The sequence below is a fragment of the Sminthopsis crassicaudata genome, chromosome 1 (genome assembly GCF_048593235.1).
Source record: "Sminthopsis crassicaudata isolate SCR6 chromosome 1, ASM4859323v1, whole genome shotgun sequence".
Classification (NCBI taxonomy): domain Eukaryota; kingdom Metazoa; phylum Chordata; class Mammalia; order Dasyuromorphia; family Dasyuridae; genus Sminthopsis; species Sminthopsis crassicaudata.
Window position 1 is genome coordinate 415,966,305 of NC_133617.1, and position 19,740 is coordinate 415,986,044.

At 35.2% G+C, this 19,740-nt stretch overlaps 1 long non-coding RNA gene across 1 annotated transcript; it reads left to right on the plus strand.

Moving 5' to 3' along the window:
* Window positions 1-1,235: 1,235 nt before the first annotated feature.
* On the plus strand, window positions 1,236-18,303 carry LOC141550026 (uncharacterized). The gene is made up of 2 exons (XR_012484501.1): window positions 1,236-1,428; window positions 17,857-18,303. It is a non-coding gene; the product is annotated as an uncharacterized LOC141550026 (long non-coding RNA).
* The last annotated feature ends 1,437 nt before the right edge of the window (window positions 18,304-19,740 follow it).

A 19,740-nucleotide genomic window follows, 5' to 3' on the forward strand; every position in this document is an offset into this window, starting at 1 on the left:
ATTTTCTAAAGGGGCGGTGGTGGTAAAGATCATGGTGAAATTCTTTGGTATACACCTCTTTATATAATGATTTCTAAAAGATATAGACAAAGCTCTTTCTCTTTGTCCTAGGAGATGAGGGTCAGGCTGTTTGAAGATTTTTCACTTTTTTTTGTGTGTGTGTGTTGTGCTCTATGAGGTGTCAGGTGGTCAAATTGACTCTGTCATTGACACTTTGCACCTGCAGCCCATGTAACATTTCATTTAGAGAAGTGACATTTCTTTAAGATCCAGCTGGGGAGTTAGATGAGATGCTAATGCATTTTGAAAGTACTTAAAGGGAGTTAAAGCTGTAAGTGAGGTCATTCTCTCTTTAAATGTTACACTTTGCTGCTATTGACAGACAGGCAAATGAGAGGGTTTTTTTTGACATTTAAGTAAATTATATAGGAAGATGATTCAATCAAATTTCCTCCTGACAAACTTGGGTCTTTTGCTTTATAACCTCCACCATATGGAGGCTTATGTGGAATATAAGCTTTGGGAGCCAACTATTTCTTCCATGTTCGCATGCTCTATGTGTATGTGTATTTGTGCATACATGTGTATGTGGAGAAGTAAGGCTTAGAATGGAGGGAAGACCCAAGTGATCATTTAAATCCCTTTCCACTTCCCTTAACTCTTTGGAATATTACTTTCATATATTTGCTGTCTTAGTTTCTGGTCTTGTTTGTTTCTCTCAATCTGATCCTGTCTCTTTGTCTCTTCCCACTCTCCTATCCCCATACCCTTCATCAGAACTAATTATAACAAATTGTCATAAGCAGGGGAAAAAATGCAACAGAAAAAAGTCATTCCAAACTTCAGCTAAGGGTCTGCCAATTTCAAGGAACATTCTGTACAATAAAAGCCTAGGTTAGTGATGGAGGTGCCCCTTTGGAATTTGGGTTGCTAATTCCTGACCATTTTAAGAATCTGCCATCTCTCACCTGATAAACTCGGTTTTCTAAAGAACAGTGCCAGAGAGTCCTAGTTATAAGTCTGATACCTCTGAGTAGGTATTTACTTGACTCTTTTCTATGACCACACAAAGTTTCCCTAAGTGTCAGTGGTATTTGCAGCAGATGAATGCTATTTGTTTATTCAGCCCAAGTGATTGTTATTTGTCCTTTGTTTTCAAAGAGGACCAGTGACATCATGAGGGTGGTGCATATGAATTGGATTTAAGTGATGAAAAGTTGTGCAAAATCATCAGCATCACACTCTGCCCCAGAGTCATGAAAGTCTAGTGAGGAGGCAAAAGTCAGATCGACTGGAGATGGCCCTGGATGGCCTGGAAATGCAGCAGATGCAGGTTTCTAGGAATTCTAGTTAAGACTTAGTTTGCCAATCTATTCCTCTCATGTGACGGTGAAATTAATGACATATATGCCCAGGTGAATGGTAAAGGTAGGGACCTATTCTTTATTCCTGCTTTGAGAGAGGCACATGAAATTACAAATTCTTTTTTGGGGAGACATCATGAGAAGAGAGAAAAAACTGGGAAGTGTTAAACCCAGCACCGTGATTTCTGGCTTAATTTCCTTAAACACTTTAGGGAATTTCCTTTTGGTTGCCATTAGGACCTTTCTTTTTACTAAGGTGAGACGTTCCTCTCCCAGTGGGAAAGCTCAAGCTACTCTGTAAATTTATCCTATTTCTAATTGCCATTGTTTGCCAGGATAAATTAATTTACTCACTATTTGTTATGGTTTTTGGTGCAAATAGCCTTTGGTGGAAGGCGCTGAGTTAGTTCATGCAAGCTTGGAAATACTAAGGAAAGGGACCAGGAAAATGGCTTGAACCTAAAAGGTCATGCCCCTAGACTAACATTATTCAGAGGGTCAGATAGATAGGATTCTACTTTAGTATCCTCCTCTCTTACAGGAGAACAAAGGAGCCAGTTTAAGTTTTATTCTTCTGTCCAGAATCAAAACTTTCCCTTGAAGAGGTGGTTAAGATTCCAGGGATATCTATTGTGATCTGTATTTAGACAATCTATGTAAACATATATGTCTTACATAGGTGACATGCCTTATAGAGATAATGTATGCAAAATACTCTGCTAAACATAAAGTGCTCTATAAATGTGAGCTATTATAATGAATAGCATTGAATAGTACTAAATAATAAATGGTTCTTCCTTTCTGATTAGGTCAGCATCTATTATTGGAACTCAGCAATAAGCTACTTTGCCAATATTTCCTGGACAGGATGTTAAAATTTCCTCAGTTTTTGATGTGCTTTTCCCTGTCTGCCTGCAAAGTTCCTACCCCAAATGGACTATCTGGAATACCAGCCCATTCTGATTATAATTTGTTTAGGATTGAAAGGAAAACTATGACTCAATTACTTTATATAGATGATTTTATCATCATTGATTTGTACCTTTATCAATTGATATTCTGGTGGCTACCCTGACCCCAATTTTGCATTAAGTTATGGAGAAACATCAGGTAATTGTTGAAAGTGTCACTAGAAGGCCTTTATGTAGAAGTTTTGGAGAGAAGTGTATTTGTCTGATACAGATTATTACACAGATTTTTTTTGGGGGGGAGGAGTAAGTGTGATTTTTATCAGGGAAGGTGCTTCTACAGTGGAAACTCCCTCTATTGTTATAGATGCAATTTGTCCCTAACAGTAATTATTGTTAATAATAATAATAATAATAATAATAATAATAATAATAATAATGTTAATAACTAACATTGGTATAATATTCCCAAAATTTTAACGTGATTTTAAAAATTTAGAGCATAAATAGCTGATAATCCCAAGTCCATGTTAAAGACTAATATAAAATATACATGTGTAAGAGTATACAACAATTAATCAACAATTGTTTAAACTATTTAACACCTGTTATGACTCCAGATGTGTAAAAATCATGATGGACTATATAATTCTAGCTGTGGACACGAAGGTGCTTGACTTCTCTTATCAGTTTTCTCTTTGGTGAAATGAGGATAATAATATCTGTAGTACTTAACTTACAAGGTTATTGTAAGAATGACGTGAAATGTTACACATCAAGTGCTTTGCAAAGCTGAAAGTGTTTTATATATATATATATATATATATATATATATATATATATATATATATATATATATATATATAGTGTTTCCCAAAAGTTCTAGTGCAGTCTTAAGCAAGTGAAATTATAGGGTGTCCCCAAAGTCCTAGTACAGTTTTAAGCTATTTAGAGTTTTAAGAGATACCCAGCAGCACCAACAGGTAAAGTGATTTGCCTGAGGTTTTGTAAGCAGTATGTGTCAGAGATAATTGTTAAACCCACATCACAGTATAACCTAATTTTTAGCTTATAACTATACTAAGGACATAGTACTAAATTCAACTCATCTGATTATCCAATGAATTTTGATGAGTTATTTATTGTAATTAAATAATATAGAAAAGTTACAACAATCCTACAAGGTTACATGGTATATATTTTGTTTTGTGTGTATGTGTGTGTGTATGAATATATATAAATATATATATACCTCATACATTATCTATATTCCTAGATTTGTCAGAACTACCAAAAACAAAGGGCACCGACAACTCTAGTTACTTCTTTTGTGCCCAAGATCCAGAGTGTTATGTGATTAAATGACTCAAACAGTTGTGACAACTGAAGAGAATAAAAGTGTGAGATCCCTGAGGATTCTCACTCTTAGATTTTTTTCTTTCTCATCCTTCAGACTCAATTCACAATACAAACTGCTCTTTGGTGCTAGAAAGGTTGACAGATCCCAAGCCTTTTCCAACTTTCTTGCTCTTGGGCCTCTGGAACCAGACATTTTGTCCTAGGGTTTGGGAAGACAGCTTTATACAGTGGAAAAATTACTGGCTCTTGAGATAAAGGATCTAGGTTCCAAGCATGTCTCTGATGCTTTCTCCCTGTTTGGTCTTAGGTTGGTCTTTTAGCTTCATTTGTTCTCAGTTGCCTCATTTGTAAAGTGAAGGCATTGGACTAGACAGACCCTCTAATATCTTCCAGCTAAAGATTTATATTCTTAGCACCTCTAACATTGGGAATAATAGGAATTTTTAGAGGGAAGAGCTTTGAGGGTTCATACAAGGAGAATATTTTCCTTTTAGCCACTGTTTATGATTGGTATTATCTTGGATGGAGGTTGCAGTTGACTGTGGAGGAGTTGGGTTGGGTGTACAGTTATTTCCTTCTATATTTCTACTCTGGCAACTTCTTGTATGACTTAGAAAGAACCTTAGGAAAAAACAATTTGAGGCAGGAGCTATGGACATTGTCAGTTCTAGTGGGCATGCTTTTCCACGTAGCCCAAGAACAGAATTATTCAGGTACAGAATTTGGGATGAAGTGGTGGTTTTCTTCCCTGATTTCTAGAACTAGAAAGTATTATTTTATAACTGAAAAGATTTCAAGGATGAATTTTTATAATTTAGAGAAGCCATATCATTTGGGTCATCTAGATGCCTTGGTTAGAGTATCCCCTGGGATGAATGATATCTTAGTGGTATGGTTGAAAGACCACTAAAGTAGGAGTGAGAAGACTTATTTGCAAGTCTCAGTTCTACTGTATGATATTGGGTAATTCACATAATGTCTTTGAGCCTGGAAATAATGAAACCTGTCTCACAATGTTGTTGTAAGGATCAACTGAAATTATGTTAAGATTTCTGGCAAATAATTACTTCCCAAGGCCCACTGCTAGCTTTCTCTGCCAAAATCCAAGTACCAATGGATCTTTCTTTCTTCATGAATTGAACCTTCTTTTGTGTGATGTCTCCCCCAGTCAGAATGCAAGCTTATATTTTGTAGTCTCAGTCCATAGCACTGTGCTCAGCATAGTTATTCTTAAGAAATACTTGTTCGAAGTTTTTGTAAGGGTCAGTGTTGAAAAATTACCCATGCATATGTTTTGTCAATAAAAAGCTATTAAAAAAAAAAAAGAAATACTTGTTCAATCCAATGAAAAAGCCCTATACAAAAATTGGGTGATATTATTATAATCAATATATAGCTTCTCTTCTGGGATACTTTACTTGGATACTCTCAGTTTGTAGATTGGCTCCTCAGGTTGCACTTTGGATAAGCGTTCCAAAAACTATAACTCATGAGCCTCAGCAAGTGAGTTCACTTGTCTCCCAGAGCCAGTAGACACAATTAATTCAAAGCAACGACATTTCCTGAGCAAAGGCATAGAAAGAACAGTAGCAATAGAACGTTTCCCCTAGAAAGGCTAAATAAATTTTGGGACAGGAGTATAATGGAATATTACTCTGCTTCAAGAAACAATAAAGATGATGAATAAAGAAAAACATGGAAGGATTTCTGTGAGCTGTTACAAAATGAAATAATCAGAGCCAAGAAGATAATACACACAATGACGACAATTGTGTAAATGGAAACAAAAATCAACATAAAACAATTGAAAATGAATGTTGTGAAATTATAAAGAATAAAACTGGCCTGAAAGAATAGATATGAGAAGAAACCTTTCCAAATCCTTTGCAGAGGGGAAGGGAGGAGACTATCTATTTTAAAATTTAATTTAATTTTTAATTTTGATGCTAGGTCTCCTTATCTCATCCAGGCTGTAAGTATAGTGTCTCTCATGGCCTTGATTCTATTATGTATTAATAATCAGGCGCAAGCAAAATAACTGTGTGGATATGTATACATATATTGTATTTAACATATACTTTAATATATTTAACATATATTGGTCAACCTGACATCTGGGGAAGGGGTGGAGGAAAAGGGAAAAATTGGAACAAAAGGTTTTGCAATTGTCAGTGCTGAAAAATTACCCATGCATATATCTTGTAAATAAAAAGCTATAATAAAAAAAAATAATAATCAGGCACAGAAGGTTTGGCTTGGTCTGTTTCCCAGTAGGCCAGTCTGACCCTCCTTAGACAATCTGGTTTCCCTTCCCCTTCCATATTCTGTAGTTTACAATACTGGTGTTGTATTTAGTATGGACACATAATAGATTTAGCCTTGCTGTAGCTCAGAACTCCTGAGCTGAAGTAGTCCCTAGTAGCAGAGATTATAAATATGCTATCAGTCTTGGCAACCTTGCATATAATGTAAGATTTTTTTTAATGTATCAATTGGTTTTGTTTAATTTCTTTCTTTTCTTCTTTTTATTTTTTCTTAAAATATTTATTAGAGTGTGTGTTTTTCTAGGAGGAAGATTACATGGAAAACCGTGGGCAATATTAAAACAAAAGATATTAAGAAAAACCTAGTAAGGCATTACTCCCATGAACCTAAGACACAGTTACCCATAACTGAGGGTCCAGCATAGAGTATACTAGTAGAGAAGCTGCCTTAGGTAGCTCATGTGCCCAAGGAGGCTCGTGTTTGTACAATTCATGCCTCCAATGTCTTTTCTTTTCCTGTGGCATTCTCATGCTGGTGTCCTTCAGGCACAATGTTTTTTCCTGGTCTGATTGCTTAGCTGGGCCTGAGAAACCCACTCATCTCCCCAGCTAGACTCACCCAAGCAGGACTAATTCTCACTTGAATCTGTAGCTGACTCTTCTCTCTGCTGACTGGGGTTTCACTCTTCAAGACTGACTCCCTGCCTAGTGAGTTCATCTTTGCTTTTTAAAACAGTACTTGAAGTGTGACTGAGCCTTCAGCCAACCAATTGCTAGCCTCTCCAATTCTTTCATGCTTATCTGAGGAAGATTTTCACAGCCCTTAATGGGAGTAAATAAGCTACCTCCTAATATTAACAAGCTTCATTGAAAAACCTGATACTTCCTTTAAGATACTAACACTTTCTTGCCTCTTGTTCCTAGGATGGAAATAGAGAGGTGTCAGTTGTTCTGGGGTATCCTTATCAACTTCCTCCACTGAAAGTAAAATAGTGGTAACAACAATAATAATAGATAATCCTATCCAAACAGTATTTATTAAATGATTGTCCAGAGCTCTGTGCTAGGGCTAGGGTGTGCAATTACAAAATGAAAAGTAGTCCCTGCCCCCAAGAGCTTATTGATCAGGAACAAAAACATATAAACATAAATACAATTATTTGAAGAAGGAGGGGAGAAATCACCAAAAACAAAGAGAAAGAGGAAAGTTCTAATTTGGAAGTTGGCTTATGAACTGAGATGCACAGGAAGCTGGAAATTCTAAAAGATGGAGGTGAGTAGGAAGTGAATTCCAGACAATGAGTGCAACCTATGCAAGTCCAGGAAACCGAAAATGGAATGCTGAATGCTGGGGTGAAATCACAGATCAGGGGGAGTTAGGTTGAGGCACAGAATGCATTCATTTTGAATTAACCTGGAAAAATAAACTATAGTTGTATTATAAAACTGTAAGCAAATGGAGAAATTTGTATTTATCTTGGAAGAGGAGACATTGAGGTGAAGAGTGACATGATTTAATTTATATCACCTGAAAGACCTAAGCAAATCTAGTTCAGGGACTAATTCTGAGATTTTAAAACTACTGGTTTAAAGGGTACATCACAGAACTCAAACCTATTTTCTTTTTAGTGATGGAGGCAATTAGGCAAATTAACCTCTTTCTATACTCAGCATATAAAGAAATTAGATAACTCACAAGATTGGATTTACATTGGTACAGAAATGAATTTATTTTTTTAAAACAACTTAGCATGATATTTCAATAAATATGGCTTCCTCTGTAATCTTTTGTATTTTATGTTACATATTTTAAAACACTATTATTCTGAGAAGGGGTCCTTGGGTTTCACTAGGCTAAGAAGGGGGAGAGGGAGTTTTCATGATTCAAAAAAGAGCTCCTGCAGTAAAGGGTGGCCTGGAACTCTTCTTGAATATCAGATAGCAGAGAATCTAGAGATTGAGTTAGTATCATACTGCTAGAACTATTAATACCCATGACCTTTGGCTAATCAAGATAAGCATGTTTTTATTCTTCTTGCTCGACTTGCTCTGGATAAGTCTAACTAAAGTATAAAAGCTGTAATAAAAATTGACATTGTTATCATGCCTTAAGGTTTACAAGTTTTCTCAAAATCACCCCATGGATTTGGTAGTATGGTTATTAGATTCAAATAAGACTACATAAAAATACTTTGTAAGTGGTGAAGCACAATGCAAACTACTGTCCTCAATAAAAACAATGATAACAGTACCATGGTAATCCAATCCAACCACCACTAAGATGTGCTAGATACACCTTCCCCACCTACCCTCCCTCCACTCTCTGACTTTAATTTTCAAGTCCTGATGTCCATTGTCCATTAAGAGAAATCTAACCCAGCCTTTTTAAAAATATATTTATACCTAGTATCTACCCTCAACAATCTAACGTTCTATTGGGGATTTACCACATAAATAATATGTACATGAAAATGTGAAGAGGAAGAATGCAATAAAAATTAGGAGAATCAGAAAGAGTTTCTAATAGGAGGTGATTCTTGAATTGATCCTTGACGTCACTCCTAAGAAGTGGAGATAAGTGTATGAAGTACAAAGGCCACAGATGGAATACTGAGTTTGGGACTATAGCAACTAGATCAAATGCAGTAGTATGAAGAGTGTGGGGTACAGATAAAGAAACTGAGACTCAAAGGAGATAAGTGACCTATCCGTGATGGATCAATCAATAAGGATTGATTAAGAGCATATTATATTCTAAGCACTGTTTTAAGAATAGAGGGAATAAAAATTAAATTGTTTCTGCCCTCAAGAGGTTTATATTCTAGTAAAACAAATATATATGTTAGGAAACATTTATTAAGCACTTTGTATTAGCAAATTGTTAGGCATAGGAATTACAGTAGCAATAATGCTTGCTCTATAAACAAATAAGATGGATATTTGGCTACAAAAGAGATAAATAAATGAATATACACACATACATACAAAATAATAATAACCCTATAACCCATCAATTTCTTTTTCTTTTTACTAGGGAACCCAATTTTATCAAAATAGTTATCAAAATATTTTTAAAATAAATTTTCATTGATATCTTTTTTTTTTTTTTTTTTTTAACATCTTCACAGGTCATCCCAAATGCTCCTCCCTTTTTCCTTCTCAGAGTCCATTCTAACAAATAGTGTTCTTTGGGGAGGGGAAAAAAGTGGGTGCAACTGTTAGTTTCATTAAAAAGTCCAAAAATTGTGCAATGTGTAACACTTGTGAACTTCCTACCTTGACAAAGGGATCATTGGAGGTGTTGTCTCATATCTCTTCTCAAGTTTTAGTTGATCTTAATAATTTTTTATACTCATTTTTAATTTTTTTTTGTGTAGTCATTTTTTTTCACTTTACATCAATAGAATCATTGTGTATGTTTTCTTGATTCTGCTTACTTCACTTTGCCCAAGGTATTATAGGTCTTTCCTTGCTTCTTTATAAACATCACACATATTATTTCTTATGAAACAGTAATATTCCATTGCATTTATTTTTCATTTTTGCAGATTTAGGCTATGAGGTGAAATCATGGGGTTTTTTGATCTGTATTTCTCTCATTTGAAATAATATTTCATGTGGTTGTGAACAATTGTTATTTTGAGAATTGTTTGTTCATATCCTTTGACAACTTATATATTTAGGAATGATTATTAGTTCATATGCATATTTACCAATTGTTTATATATCTTGGATGTCAAACTCATATCATATAAATAGGAATAGTTTTATTTTCTCCTTACCTATATTTATATCTTAAATTTCTATATCAAATAATAGTGGAAGAGAGCAAACATCCTTGTTTCACTTTCATATTTATTGGGAAAGGTTCCATTATGTCCCTATTGCATATGATATTTGCATTTTTTTTTTAGTTTTTATGTTATTAGAAAAGGTCCCACAATTACACATTTTATATGGTTTTTCTGCATAAGAAAGTGTTGTACTTTGCTAAAGACTTTTTTTTTGCATCTATTGAAATGATCATGTAGTATTAGATGTTTTGATTATATATATGATTAACTATATTGTTTTTCTACTGTTGAATGATGCTTCTCTGGTATAAATTCTACTTGCTAATAATTAATAACTTGGCTAAATCATAGTCTGACAGAATTATGTTAAAAATTTTGGTATCTTCTTTCACAAGCACTTCTTAACTCAATAAGCATTTTTTAAATACCTACACAGTTCAAGGAATTGTGTGCTAAGATTTGGGGATAAAAAAAGAAAGGCAAAAACCCCAAACAACTCCCTGCTTTCCATGATCTTAGAGTCTAATGTGGAGGATAACATTTGAAAACTTTGTACAAGATATAAGAAGGATAAATTGAAGATAGCAGAGAGAAGGCACTAGCATTAAGAAGGATCAGGAAAGACTTCTTGTTGAAGGTGGGATTTTAGTTGGGATTTAAAGGAAGCCAGGGGAGCCAAGAAGTGTAGATGAGGAGGGAGAGAATTCTAGTTATTGGAGAATTACTGGAATTTGCTGGAATTTTTAGAATTCCAGTCAGTGAAAAGGCCACTGGAGGATAATTTTTTTTATTTGAGTGACAGAAAGGAAATTAGTATTACTGAATAATTGATCATGATCATGTGTGGTACGGAAATGGTGAGGGAACACCATTTAAGAAAAAAAGCTGGAGAGAGCTCTAGAGAAAAGCAAAGTTTATTGTACATTCTCGCGAGAAGGGCATCCCACCCTTCGAGTAGACTATCGAAGAGAGGAAGCGCCTCCTGTGGGCAGGACAGCACCTTTAATCCCTAACGCAAAACGCCCCCTCCCACCACTGACCCTCATCCTCATTGGCTGAGAGTCTTACATTCTAAACGCGAGATCTACCCATGAAATTGAACTTGACCAATAAGTACATAGTTGCCCATATTTGGATGAAATAGGGAGATGTCATAGGAGGGGAAGGCAATGCCCTTCAGAGTCCTTCAGGCCTACTCGAACTCTGAAGTAGATGAAGCCTTACTCGATTTTCACAACTGTCTTGAAAGATCTCACCTCATCTCATTCAATCATGAACAGGTTTTGAAAGAAAAACTTTAAATGCCAAGCAGAAGATATTATATTTGACCCTAGATCCACTAGAGTTTATTGAATGGTGTATGTGTGTGTATATATAGTTAGACCTGTGTTTTAGGAAGATCAGTTTGTCAGTTAAACAGAGCATGCATTCCTCAGAGGACAGGAGAAGACAGCACAAGTTTGGGAAGACCATCTTACTTTAAAAGCTAGCAGAACTGGACTGGTGTAAATCTTTAGAAAGAAAAAAAAAATAGAGAAAAAATGTTTTTAGCAGTAGGTTAAATGGTCTAAGATTCTATTTTAGTCTTTTTAACAAGTCCAAGTCTGTTTATCAGAGCTCTCCACAGCAGATAGATTTCCAGTTAAACTAGTTTTAAAAGGCTGGTATTCTAAAAACAGAGTTGAGATACTTTAATGGCCTACGTCACGTTTTTGTCAAGTACTTTTCTGACTTTTTCCTTCCCCTTCAAGTCTCTAGTTTTGATGTCCAGTAAGTAGAAAACCCTTGCCTACCTTTTCCTGGGTCACTTAGACCTAAATCCTTAAATTACCATTTGACCAAATGCTGTTTGTTCCTTTGCAGGAAGCCTTACAACAGCTCTTTTTGATCTAAAGCACCAGGCACTTTAGTGTGCAGTGTTCAAGAAGAGTGCTGGTCAACTGTCTGATTCATTTTGAATCAATCCCCAAAATTGGACTTGAATTTCAAAGCCCCAATTTTTTTTCATCTAGGATTAAACTTGTGGGTCTTCCTACCCCATTTTCTTCCTTCTTTTTGGGGGGTGTGGGGAGGGAATGTAGTAGTGATGATGGTGGTAGTGGTGGCGGTGATATTATTGTGTGTGAAGCCCATGGGTGATATTCATCTTCTCTACTCATGTCCTTGGCCAACTTATTTTATCCAGGTTAATTGGACGTCTCAATTATTATTCTGAAAATGGGGCCACCCTAGTGGTCCCTACACAGAACCAGCACAGTGCTGATCACGTGTGGATATTCACTCACAGGTGCAGGGGAATAAACATTTACATAGGTTTCCTTCCAAGGCTTTCAGATTATACCATCTGGGCTAACAAAAGCAAGCTTTTCTTGTGCTCTTTTCTTATTATATAATGCTACAACAGTGGGGGGAAAATGAACAGAAATGTGTGTCTCAATCAACAAACATTTATTAAACACTTATGTGCAAAGCTCTACAAAAGCAAAACAGAAATAGACCCTTCCTTTAAGGAGATTTCAGTTTACTGAGGGGATACGACAAGTATCTCAGGACCTTATTAGCTGTATTGCATTGGGCATGTGTACATATATCAATTAATACAAAGCAATTTCAAGACAAAGGAATGATGACACTGGGAAGGACCCTTATATGAAGCAGGGTTCGTAATCTTTTTTGTGTCTTTACTTCTTTAACAATCTAATAAAGTTTAAATATTTTTCAGAATGTTTACATGTATATATGTATAAAATTCATAGGATTATACATGGAACCAATTATATTGAAATACAGTTATCAAAATATATTTTTTTAAAAGTTCATGAATGCCAGGTTAAGTCAATCTGCCACCTGAATTGTATCTCAAAGATAAATAAAATCTCAAGGTATGTAGGTGAGGAGAAAATATATTATAGGAGGTATTGGGGAATCACTTGGGAAAAGGTCCAGAGATGAGAGATAAAAAGATTTCATATAGGGAATGGCAAATAGGTCAGTTTGCCTGTAATGAATAGTGTGAATGGGGGTAATATGGAATAAGACTGGAAAAGGAGGGAGGAGTCAGATTGGAGTGGGTTTCAAATTTTGGAATTTTGTATGTAGAGTAACAGGGAGGCATTAAAGTGAAGAAGGAGGGTCAGGATCAAATCTCTGTTTTGGGAATGTGAATTTAGTAACTAAGTGGAAAATTAATAAGCATTCATTAAGTTCCTGCTCTGGGGCTGGAAGTGTACTAGAGTCTAGGGATACAAATACAAATGCAAAAAGTGAAATAATCTCTACTCTTAAGGAGTTTAGAGGGATACCATACATAAAAGGGAGTGGTGATGAAGGGAAGGGAATTTTGGTCTGAAGAGACATAGGGATGGTGAGTTGATAACCTAGGGAAGCTGATAGCCATGCTATGGCAGTGGTGACTCAGTTACTATTCTCACAGGAAGGGATTATTCAGGTACAGCAGAGCAAATGGCAAGATGCCTTCAGTGGGATAATTGGAGGGAAAGTGAAGCCATCAGGCTATAGTAGACTATCCCTCCTAGCACAGAAGTGATGGACACTAGACAGACGCAGAACAATGACACATACAGTTTCAGACATATTGGCTTGACTGTACCATTTCAAAGGAGAACTTGTATTGAATTTGAGGAAAGGGAAGTGTAGTGATAGAGATTCTGAAAAGGAAAAAAATTATCAATGAAATATTTAAATATCCACAAAAGAGAACAGAAGGAAGTTCAGGAGACACAAACAAACATATTGGAGTCTGCTGGGTTCAATTTAGCATATGCTTTTTAAAAATAAGCCTTCTGTAATAGAGATACATTTTTTTGTCTTTTTATGTCCTTCTTTATGTGTGGAAATGTTGATGCCTGTTAAGTATGTTTAAAAAAAGAATTTTTCTTTTTGGAAAAAATAGATATAGTGGGGCTATGTTAGTTTTCACTCATGTCCTCACCAACAAGACATCTTAGACCCAGAGTTACAAAGCTAAGTGAACTAACTAGGAACCGTGGTCAGGGACAGCACAGGACAAAAGTGGTAAAGAAGAGAAAGGTTAGATTGTGTATTGGATAGAGCACTAGACCTGTAGTCAGGACACTTGAATTCAGGTCCTATCTCAGACACTTATTATCTGTGTTACTTTGGGCAAGTCAAATACCCTTTGTTGTCTCAGTTTCCTCATCTGTAAAAGAGGGATCATAATAGCATTTCCTCTCAAAGTTGTTACGGGAATTAAATAAGATGATATTCATAAAGCACTTTATAAAATTTAAAGTCCTGTATAAATATTGGCTATCATCATCATCATCATTACGTAATGGTGTCTAATGAGTCACTCACAAACTTACCAGCTCAGTTTAGGTTCTAGATGTTGTGCCAGGGTAGTATTGATATTTAATGTTTGAGGGTCAGAGAACCTAATTCATTTTCCTTAATATAGTGTAGATGGATAGAATTTCTATAACATATATATTATGCAAGTCGTAATTATGAATGGTTGGTATCTTGAAGTTATTAACCCATTTGTGAACTAGGTTATTCTAAATTGTACGAGGTCAAAGAGAAAAATCTGATCTTGATTGTAATAAGACTCTATAGTGCTATTAATAGCAACTGAACCAAGGAACACTTTTGAGCATTTAAAATTCTTCCTTATCTCTGAAAAAGTTTAATGTGTGACCTTGACAGTGTCACTTTCACTACTAAATATTAAAAGATGAATGAGAAAGTGGAAGGTCTCTGAAGGAGCCTCAAGAAAATTGATAGCTTGTGTTGACTTTGTCAGTTGTCTATGAAAAGAGATCCCTATGTTAATTTTTTTTTAAAAAGAAAGGAAGGGATCATAACATTTTGAATGGAGCAGGGGAAATCTTGATGTCTTACCTGGGACAGCGTAATAGGACCAAAGGTCAAAAACTCTAGTCATGATGTTACAGGAAAAGTAATAATAAGAATACATCTGTATTCTATTTTTCATTTCTATGACCTGGCTACCAGAGCAGCATTTTCCCTGGGAAGATTCTGTAGTCCATTTTCCCTCTTCTCTCTGGACTATTTTAAGGCTCTTAGTGTTCTGTCTGCCTCTTGAATGTAATCTATTCTGCACTTCTAGTGTCAATCTAGGATAATTATAATGGCTTCGAAGGATAAGAGAACAGAATAGAAAAATCAAGAATTGATAACTTTAAAGAGGGAGAATAATGAAATGTGAACTTAAAAAAAAATGTCCAAGGGTAATCAGCCCAACTCCAATACTCCTATAAACTATAAAATGCTCTTTGGCATTCAAAATTCTTTATAACCCAAAGTGTCCTCCCTTTTCAGTTTTCTTACATTGGATTCTTATCAGTTACATTGGCCTGCTTGCACTTTCTTTCATATATTCCTCTGGTTTTCTTACTTTTCTATTGGATGTCCACCATGCTTGGAATATCTGTCCTACCTTGCCTTTTTTCCCTCCTTCCCCCTTTCAAGATTCAGTTCAAGAGGAGATTTTAATCAGTCCTCATAGACCCTCCCGGGGATTACTTTTCATCTATTCTGTTTTTTTATCTTATTTAACTCTTAGAATGTGAGGTCCTTATGGGCAGATATTGCTTTTACCTTTCTAGACATCCCTAGTTTCTAGCATGGTATACGGTGAGTCCTTGATTCTTTTGATTAATCGGTTTGTCCTAGGTCACATGTTCCTAACTTTTGGATCCCTTTGAAAATCTGGTGAAACTTATGAACCTTGTTCCTGAAATAATGTTGTTCTTTTAAAAATTCATAATAGAAGAAAATGGTAAATTTTGGTAATATTTTTTCTATCTAGGTTCACTGACAAATCCTTCTCCTGCCCCCCCCCCAAAAAAAAAAAATTGATCTATGGACTCAGGTTAAAAAGTCCTACAGATTTATTTCTGAGATTTCTTCCAACTCTGGGTCCTACAAAACCATGAAGATTAAGTGCTGCCAAGGACAAAGGCAGTGTGGGGTAGGGTTAGAATTCTCTAAGGTAGTCATGAAATTTTTAAGCAATAGAGCTGCTGTGTCCTGGCAAACTGATTTGGAGGGATTGTATTAGAATGTATCAAAAAAAGGGATGGCAAGTCACTGCTCAGCCTTGAAAATGGACCATATCAGCAATTATTTGTTCTTGAAATGTTAGGATTGGCGAGTTGTAAATCATTTGTTGGAAATTTGTTGGAAAGAATCTCCGAGGCCATTTTGCTTTTTTTTTTTTTTTTGGCAAGACAATTGGGATTATGTGACTTGCTGAGGGTGACATAGCTAGTATATATTAAGTATCTAAAGTCAAATTTGAACTCAGGTCTTCCTGACTTTAGGACTTGTGCTTTATCCATTGCACATCTAGCTGCCCCAAACCGTTCATTTTTAGATGAAGAAAATGACACCCAGTTAAGTGACTGCCCAGAATCACACAAGTAATAAATATCTTTTTCTATTTTTCTATTCTACCTGCTTCTGAGCAGAATTGGATCCAGGTCCTCTGACTCCAAAGCTGGAGTTTTTTCCAATCATATTTATATAACACTTTAAGGTTTGCAAAATATGTTTCTCAAAGTCTTGTGAAGTACTGTCCTCATTTCAGATATGAAAAAAACTGAGGTATGGAGAAACTAAGTGATTTATGTAGGATCTAATAAATATAAGAAGCAGGAATGGAACCCAGGTTTCCCTCCAAATTCTTTGCCCATTCTCCTATGCTATATTGCCTCTCTAAAATCCAAATAGATCACCTCAATTTTTTCATCTGTAAAATGGGGAGATTAGATGATTTCTGAGATCACCCATAATTTGCACATTTCATCTCTGATGCATGCTGGGTGGCATTGGACATGTAAATTAATCACTCTGGTACCCAGATTTCCCATTAAAACCTTTTCCACTTTCACAATTTGGCTGCTGTGATCTCCTAATCAAGTAGTCTTATAAATGTAATGGAGACCTGGTACAGCATAGCACGAAGGGTTAAACCATTATTATGATAAAAATAGTAATAATTTGCATTATATGGTGCTTTAAAGTTTGCTTTACATATAATTTGATCCTCCCAAGCACGCAAGCTCTTCCCCAGGAATTCACAAGTCAAACTACCAGGAAAGGCCGGAACTAGAAAATTGTCAAGTACTGACTTAGCACTTAGTAAAAACCCAATATCTCATTATCTCATTAGCACTTAGTAAGAACCTAACACCTAGCCAGTCTAGAGAGATAATTCTGAGTGTCAGACTTCCATAAATACTGTTTCTGCCTCGACCATTGGGCCTTTCTCCCCTTAGAATTCATTTGATATCATCTTTTGTCTATTGAAATTCTTCGTCAACATGGCTATGTCCTGATTGAAACTGTTGAGAAATATATAGCACTTTCTTAATGGGGGAGCATTTCTTTAGTCTCCCTTGGCTGAAAATGCAAGGGGAAAAATATGGAAAATAATTTAGAGAGAACTGAGAGAGAAAGGATGAAATGATACTGAAATTAACACACTTATTTTTGGAAGCCAAAAATTTTCAGAAAAATGAATGCAGCTAAAATTAGAGAAAAACAGAAGACTGGAGAAAAATTTTACAAAAAAGTTTCTCTGATAAAGTCCTTCTTTCTCAAATATTTGGAGAACTGAGCCAATTGGAAAAATAAAATAAAAGCCATTTCCCAGTTGATAAATGATTGAAGAAAATGGGCAGTTTTCTGGAGAAAAAAAATCAAAGTTATCAATAATTATGTAAAAAAAAAATGCACCAAATCACTACCAATTAGAGAAATGCAAATTGAAGCAGCTCTGAGATGCCTTCTAATGTCTGTTAGATTCTATAATACAATAGAAATAGAAAATGACAAATATTGGAGGAGATGTGAAAAAATTGGGACAGTAATATACTGTCGGTAGAGTTATGAACTAGTCTAACCATTCTGGAGAACAATTTGTAACTGTGCCCATAGAGCTATAAAATTATACATATCCTTTGATCTAGTAATATCAGTACTAGGTCAGTATCCCCAAAAGATCAAAGGAAAAAAAGAAATGAACCTGTATGTATAATATACATTCCAAAATGTATGTTGGAATTTTGCTGCAGAATAAAATTTGCTGGTCTATTGCCCTTATGACTTTCTTTTTTGTTTTTGTTTTTGTTTTTGTTTCTTTTCTTTTCTTTTTTTTTAGAACTTGGTCTAGCCCAACTGGAATTGGGTTCTTCTTCACACCTAATAAAGAATTGCAAATCAAGGGGAGACCCATCAGTTGGGAAATGACTACATAAATGGTAGAATATGCCGATGATGGAGTGCTAGAAGCAATGGCAAGAAGAATGGCTTAAAAAATAAAACAAACAAATCATTAACACTTTTATGAATTCATACAAAATGAAGTGAGCAGAACCAGAAGAACACAGTAACAGCACTATTGTACAATGATCAGCTTTGAAAGATCTGGCTACTCTGATCAAGACAATGATCGGAGAGTTTCAAAGGATGAAAACTGTTAGAACTGATAAATTCTGATTGCAGATAAAGCTTTCTTTTTAAAAAAAAAACTTTATTTTTATTGTTTTATTTTGTATGTGTTTTGTTTTAAAACATGGCTAATAAAGAAATATATTTTGCATAACCACATAGATAATTGATATTAATTTCTTGCCTTCTCAAGGATAGAGGAAGGGCAGGATAGAGAGAGAGAATTTGGAAGTCAAAATTAAATATATATATATATATATATATATATATATATATATATATATATATATATATATATATAGTTATCTTTTTTATATGTAATGGGAAATATTGAAAAAAGTAAAAATAATTTTAAAAAATCAAATCCTTTTTTCAAGTGCAGACATCTGTTGTTGCTCTTCCAAACATTTAAAAGCAAAGCAGTTCCCAAAGAGGAGGTCCAAAAATGTTTTGACATATGCTTTTGTTTCCAAAAGGAGCTCCTCTGAAAGGAAAAAAAAAAAAAAAAACCATAAAAGCACACTACCCCCTGCCCCACCCCCATACAGAAAATCACAAAGTACAAAATGAAAAAGCTGCATTTCTTTATAATCACATGTTTTAGGAAATGAAATTTCTGGTATCCCTGGAGGACCAGGCTGTTCCAATTGCCTGCATTGTGCTGAGACTCACTGGGTAATTCGGTGGCTTTGATATGTAGAATACTTTTTCAGGTTCTTAAAGTCTCCTCCACAAATCACCTTTTCAATTTCTTTATAGCATATCTGGTTGTTTGCCATTGTAGTAACTCCTGGTGCTCCTATGTCCACTATCCCATCATTTTCTTTCTTATTGCCATTGAATTTCAAAGATTGAGCTGTTGGAACTTTGCTGCAGAATGAAATTTGCTGGTCTATTGCCCTTATGATTGTCTTTTTTGTTTTTGTTTTTGTTTCTTTTATTTTTTTAGAACTTGGACTAGCCCAACTGGAATTTGTGTTCTTCACACCTAACAATCCATCTCCCCAGTGTTGTAGCCATTGCCTTGGCTGTTCCATAAATCCAGGAGGAGTCAGCTCCTTACCTTTAATTGTTAGAATCCTTATTTCCTTCAAAAAAACCTCTGCTCATGCCCCACTTCCTACATCAGGGTTTTTTAGCCTTTTTTGGAGGACTGGCAAATCCTATCGATGCCTTAGAATAGTATTTTAAAATACATAAAATAGTATACATATAATTACAAAGGAAGTAAATTATATTAGGATTAAATTGTCAAAAAACAAAAAACAAAAAAAACCCAACAACAAAAAACAAGCTAACATTTCTCCAGGTTAAGAACCACTGGTTTATATGAACCATTTGCTTATCAACATCCCTCCCTCATTTTGTGTTTATTTTTAATATATCCATTTAAGCACTTGTGGTCTCACTTGATAAAATGTAAGTTCCTAGAGGGCCCAAGTTGTCCTTTTTTGTTTTTGTAGCCCCAGAATTTAGCTTCCAGATAAAGAAGATAGAATGATTCAGTAGGACAGAAAGCCAGTAAACCTTTTTTTTAGTCCCAGCTCTGTGCCTCATTTGATATGTAACCCTGGTCACAAAGCTTAATTTCTCT